The sequence below is a fragment of the Augochlora pura genome, chromosome 11, assembly GCF_028453695.1.
Source record: "Augochlora pura isolate Apur16 chromosome 11, APUR_v2.2.1, whole genome shotgun sequence".
Taxonomy (NCBI): Eukaryota; Metazoa; Arthropoda; class Insecta; order Hymenoptera; family Halictidae; genus Augochlora; species Augochlora pura.
The window spans coordinates 13550629-13557210 of record NC_135782.1 but is presented as its reverse complement, the minus strand read 5'-3'; positions in this window follow the sequence as shown (position 1 = coordinate 13557210).

Here is a 6582-nt window from a genome sequence, read left to right as displayed (position 1 = left end):
TTCGGTTCCTCAAAAATAGCTTTTTACCATTACTAGCATCATAAACTATAAATTAGCCTTTCTTGTCTGAGTGTCGTTCTTGGGGCCTGATGTCCAGGACGGAACAGTTTGGACGTTGAACAAACAATGTAAAGTATCAAGAAAGAGTGTGAACGTAAAATAAATAAATTAAACTTTGAAAAAATAGAGTGGACTGTATCTATAAATTTGTAATATTAATAATTAAACTTTTAATATAATATTAATTTATTATAATATAAATATATATTCTCTGTAACGGAACCGCGTCGATCGACGGAACCAGGCATATATGTGTATATATATTATTACAATAACATTTAATTTTGAAACCCGTGACATTGAATCTTCAAGTTCTTGGTTCCGTCGATCGACGCGGTTCCGTTACAGAGACCGGAGTCATTCTACGATTTAAACACGTCTTCGTGAAATGCACACGTGTCCATCGGATAACGCTCAGTCTTTGTCTTCTGGTTGCAGTAGGAGAGGCTCTAATCTATGGAAACGATGGCATCCTAGTTCGAAGTTTCTCGTCCAATCCACCGAACGAACGAACGGTCTAGTCCCGCGTCACGGCGGCCGGGACACGACCAGAGCACGATTAATCTCGCGTTAAATGAACCGTGCGTTTTACGATAAAGCGACCGAGGCGCGACGCGACGGTCGTCGCCGGCCGGCCGGTGGTACTTTCTTGCGAGAGAGTATTAAAAGCGAAATGGCTTGATTTTTACGAGCGAAAAGCGAATTTCGCGGGCGAAAGATCAGTGAAGCGAGAAGGCCGTGCGCCGAGGTCCGTTGCAGATCCGCGGAATTTGGTTCACCGAGCTAACGACGGCCTACTGGGCTGTTTGTTGGATTTAGCTGGCCAAAATTATTTTCTTCGTCTATCGTGATTCAAAATGTACAATTTATTACTTTAGCTGTAGTATTTTACTTTAGAAAGGATGATTATAAACAAATAAAAATGATTGTAAAGTAACATAAATTTTTGTGAGGGAGTAAAAAAGCTTGTATACAAATAATAATAATTATGGACAATTAAAAGTAATTGTAAGCAAATCATGTAGTAAAATATAAACTGAAGTAGATATAACAAAATATTTTATTCTTCTGCTGGTGGTTACGGGTTCGTTCAGTACGTTTACGTTGTTCGACTTCTCGCAACCGAGTGAGTCCCGACCAGATCTCTGCTTCGCCATCCGTCCCCGAATTTCCATTTGGGTCCCCTTTCTTACAATGTTTAGGCGATCGCTCATCAGCGACTAAACGAACGCCGTAGGAATTCCCGGGACCAGCGAACAGAGGATCTTTCACGAGGTTCGCTTTCAATCATAATAGTTATGAACAAATAAAGATATGAATTATATAGCATAATTATATAAATAAATAGTAGTATACTACAATAGTATAATATAATAGTAGGATAGTAAACGATAGATAGTTGTAAATGAATTAAAATAATTATGAAGAAATCGTAGATGACACAAGGTGAGGAATTAGGTGGGCTGCTTCTTTCTCAAAGATCTTTATTCGACTGCCCTTTCTCTTCGGAAAAAGGGCCTCCTTCCCTCGATGAACCATCTCGTCACCTAAACAGAGACCTCCTTATCTCGGAAACATAAATAGTGCGCCGCCTGATCGGCGACCATCTCAGAGATCGCTTACAAAATAAAGAATAGTTGTAAGCAAATGAAAATAGTTATGAACAAATAAAATAATAATATGTTGATATATACAAAAATAATAGTAAACAAATAAAGATAAGGTTAAGCAAATTAAACTAGTTACGAACAAATATAACTATATATTGACATATTTCAAAATAATTATGAACAAATAAAGATGACTGCGAACGAATGAAAATAGTTATAAACAAATAATAATAATAATAGTAAACAAGCCAAGATGATTACAAAGAGATAAAAATGATAGAAAAACAATAATGAACTATGCAGACTACGTAGAATAAAATATGATTGCCGTAATAACAACAAGAAGATATCTGATTGAAAATAAATGGGCCGGTGTCGCGACACACGATCCGCGGACGTTCCTGATGCTTTCGATTTCCATTAGCAGCAGCACGCGTTATGTGCCCTCCTGATCGCCTGGCATCGAGCCAACTAGCAATTAATCCGAGAAGCCTGAAATTGATCCGCGCAGCGAAAGTAATCGGGGCTGCTCGTCCGATATATACTAACATCGACCTAGTTGCGACAAAGGCTCATTTGGCGTGCGCCTGAGAGCAGTTCTCCTTGCCGCAAACGGGAGCGAAAAAGTCGCGATCGCTCGATCCTGGATCTTTAAGGAAGGCCACGGAAATCAATGGATAATATTCCAGATAAAGTTCACGAATAAAGGATATTCATTTTTAAATAAAAAAAAATTCAACTTTGATGTTAAAAATTCAATAATAAAGGATATTAATTTTTATGTCAAAGAACTTGAACTTCCCATCAATAAATTTTACTGACGGCAAACAAATTCTTTTTCATATCGAGAGAATCGCATGGAAAAATTCGTACTCAATTCTCTTCAAGATCGTGTATAGTTCTCGCGCGACAAGAAGACACGTTTGTGTTTACATTCCCCCTCTTACTAGTTGTCCCGCTGCTCGGCTGTCGCTGTTGGCCGAAAACGGAGATCGTCGAAGATCGTCGTCGACAAATAGCGACCACTAGCAGCGGCAATGGGACAGCTAGTAAGATGGGGAATGTAAACGCAGTATTCTCGTCGCTTAAGTAAAAGAAAACTTTGTTATTGCTTTAGTTCTTTCCTAATTATTATTCCATAATATATAATACATATATTTTTTATATACATATAAAATAATTCATATGAGCCGTTCAGTGCACACATCGATTAACTCCATAAAACAAAAAGTCGAGAAACGCGATGAAATGATGTACATTGTTTTTTAAAATTCCTGTTATCATATAGATTCACATATATAATGTAGAATGCATAAATACAGATATAGCTCTCATTTAACGGTGTATAAAATTAACAAGAAAGAATAGCCAAAAAATAATCGTCAGTAATGTTACAGTTTTTATGTGACTGGTGGAGTTAATCAATTTGGCAACTGAAAAAAGCAGTAAAGTTAAATTCAGTCTTTAAATTTTTAAGTTTTTTATTATAGAAAAAGTTAGTTATTATATATTTTGATTACAGCTTTTCCATAAAAATGAATGTTGACAGTTCTGTTATAATATATTATTTGTGATTAATTCATCAGGAATATTACAAATAATGTCTTCTTCTTCAGCTATATGTGACGATTCGTCATTTCGATTTGTTGTCAAGTTTTTACAGTAATCATGTTCAACAGAAGGAATGTATTTTAGCAGGTCCATCATGTCTCTCCATTTTTTCCTTGTCACAGTTCTACCGTTAGAATATAATAAAGGCTGATCTATATGTTTCAAACTTTGCAATCTACCTAATACAGATTTTCTTAAATTAATGGCTTTAAATTCTGTATCTTCATTATAATCACATTTGAATTGTATGAGATGGGGTTTGGACCTTTCTAACTTTATCCAGCGTATTTTAACCCAGTTTACTGGAAACCCTGTGACGGTTACTTTTCTGTTAATGATTGATCCTTCAGTTTCTGGTCAAACAAACATTTTTTTTTATCTGTTTGCTGATGCGATTTAATTACCAGTATTATTGAGAGGGGGAAGCATCTTCGGCTGTTTTAAAAAAGAGCATTGATGCATGGCAACAAAACAACGATTACGTTAGAGTATGGAGTTAATCAAAATGGCTTCTGAAATAAATTAATTATTTTTCAATGGCCAAAAAAATTTTGCCGTTTAATGGTATTAATCTTTATTATTCAGGAAAGTTATTATAAATATAAAAAGTTACGACTATACCAAGTGCTTTGACACTTAAATTTAAGATTTTTCAAAAAGTGGAGTTAATCGATGTGTACACTGAACGGCTCAAATATTGATAGTAATGGCATATGGTTTAGTTAAAATTACTAAGCCATGTTGAAAGTGTTTATACCTTAGCATATTAATAATTGCAATGTAAAAACATGCAATGTAATGTAATGTAATGTAATGTAATGTAACGTAACGTAACGTAACGTAACGTAACGTAACGTAACGTAACGTAACGTAACGTATCGTATCGTAACGTAACGTAACGTAACGTAACGTAACGTAATGTAACGTAATGTAATGTATAAATAAAAAGATAATATAAAATGCTAAGATTAGCGAAATATCACACTGCTTCCGGATGAGTGATAAAAAATAAATGTATACTTAGTTTTAGTGCAATAATTTTGTATAAACAAATGGTGCACCAACGAGACCTGAATCGATTAATGGTCTCTCTTTATAACTTTGAATTGCGTGTCATATAGCCGAAAACTTGAAATTTCTCTGTAGTTTTCGCCACGTTTACGGTAAAAAATCACGATATGTCGCATGGGCACAGACAATTGGCTTCTATTGGCTGCCATCTATTTTCGTGGAAACGTTGAACAAACATTTACCCGCGGAGCTAATTCGGCGTAACAGTCGATAACGTAGTTTTAACCGTGACGACAGCATTCGGTAACAATTAGAATGAGATAGATAGTATAAATAAATTATAAATGAATAATCGAAGCAATAATTAAATAATCTATATAAACTGATTAACAATAGCAGTGAAAACATTGATCCAATTATCGCGCCAAGTAATAACCCTCTAGTGCCAGCGGGCCGATTTATCCTTATGTGAAAAGTGCCACGGGTCGATGCGTTGTGGCGGACCAACTGCCTAGCGGGCTTAAACATATTTTCTAACTAAAAATTTTGCTGCCCAACATTACATTCCATATTCTTTAAGTCTCAGAAGAACAAATAGTAAAATTTTTCTCCAGGAAATCGGAATTTTGTATAAAGCTATTCATATAAGCGCGCATATCAAATCGGCCCGTGGCATTCTTCGCATGTACTCCGTAAAATGCCTGGCACTAAGAGGGTTAATAACAAAACGTTAATTTGTTTCAGCTACTGAATTGCTCCGGATAAAAAATGTATCTAAAAATTCGGTTATATTATTATTTTTCTCAGATTACTATTATTTTTCTATCATTTATGTTTTTATTGTCATTATCATGTTTTTCAATTATTTAGTTTCATTTGCAACGTGTCTCTTCAGTTTTTTTTAACAACATCGGGGCAAAAATAAATCTATTATCGGAAATTTAACAAATTAGCTTTCGATACGATTATCAAAATTGCAGCTCGAATTTTATGTCACAAATTCAGTATCTCTGATTCAACCATTTGCGGACGAGAGGTGACTCTCGGCGTTTATATTAATAAAATTTTTATATAAATTATACAATTGTATATAATTGCATATAATTGTATGTAAATTATATATGTATTATATACAATTTAAGTTAATTGTATATAAATTGCATTTGTATTATATACAATTTAAGGTAATAGAATATAAATTAAATAATAGTACGTAGTTGCGTATAATCATATATACATTATATTTTGTATATTTGACACACAATTAAGAAAATCGCCTCGTCCTGCTACCTCACTTGGTCGAAATAGTCATTGTCCGTAAAGGGTTAATAATGCCGTTTTTATAAGCAAAGTGATCGACACACATTAATTATGTGTGGCGACTACCTTCGCCATTCGCCAGCAGATGGATTCCCTTTCCCGCTAGTACCTAAAACCGTCCCGATTTGTATACAGGGTGGGGCCGAAACTATTGCCACCTCAATTATATTCGAAACTATAAGTTTCACAGAAATATTTGCTGAAACAAAATTACACAGTACGAAGGGGGACATCCGGTGGCGATAATAGTTTTTTTGCAGGTGGAGGCACTTCGGACATTTGAAGGTCACCTTCATTTTTTTAAATAGATCGGTCTATTTTTGCTTCCGTATCATGATAGAGGATCTTAAAACGAGTTCAACGACCTATTACACAAGGTCATTGAAGGTCATAGAAAGTAGAGAAAGGCGATAATACTTACAGTTTTGGTAGTAAATAGAACATAAGTTTATAGTAGGTGTTCGAAATGATGACCATAACTATCAATGCAACATTGGATTCTTTTTACGATTGATTGACTTGTAAGTCTTACAGCGCCAGAACTTATTGACGCACAGGCTGCAATAATTTTTTATTTTTTTTATTTTTTTATTTTTTTTTCATTCAATGACCTTGTGTAATAGGTCGTTGAACTCGTTTTAAGATCCTCTATCATGATACGGAAGCAAAAATGGACCGATCCATTAAAAATAAAGTGAAGATGACCTTCAAATGTCCGTAGTGCCTTCACCTGCAAAGGAACTATTATCGCCACCGGATGTCCCCCTTCGTACTGTGCAATTTTGTTTCAGCAAATATTTCTGTGAAACTTATAGTTTCGAAGATATTTGAGGTGGCAATAGTTTCGGCCCCACCCTGTATATGTATACACCGAAACCGTCCTTACACTTATCCCTGTCTAAGGCAGGGCCCGCTAGAACGCCTTACTGACGAGTCCTCTAGCGGGCCCGGGACGAAACAGTCTTTCCTC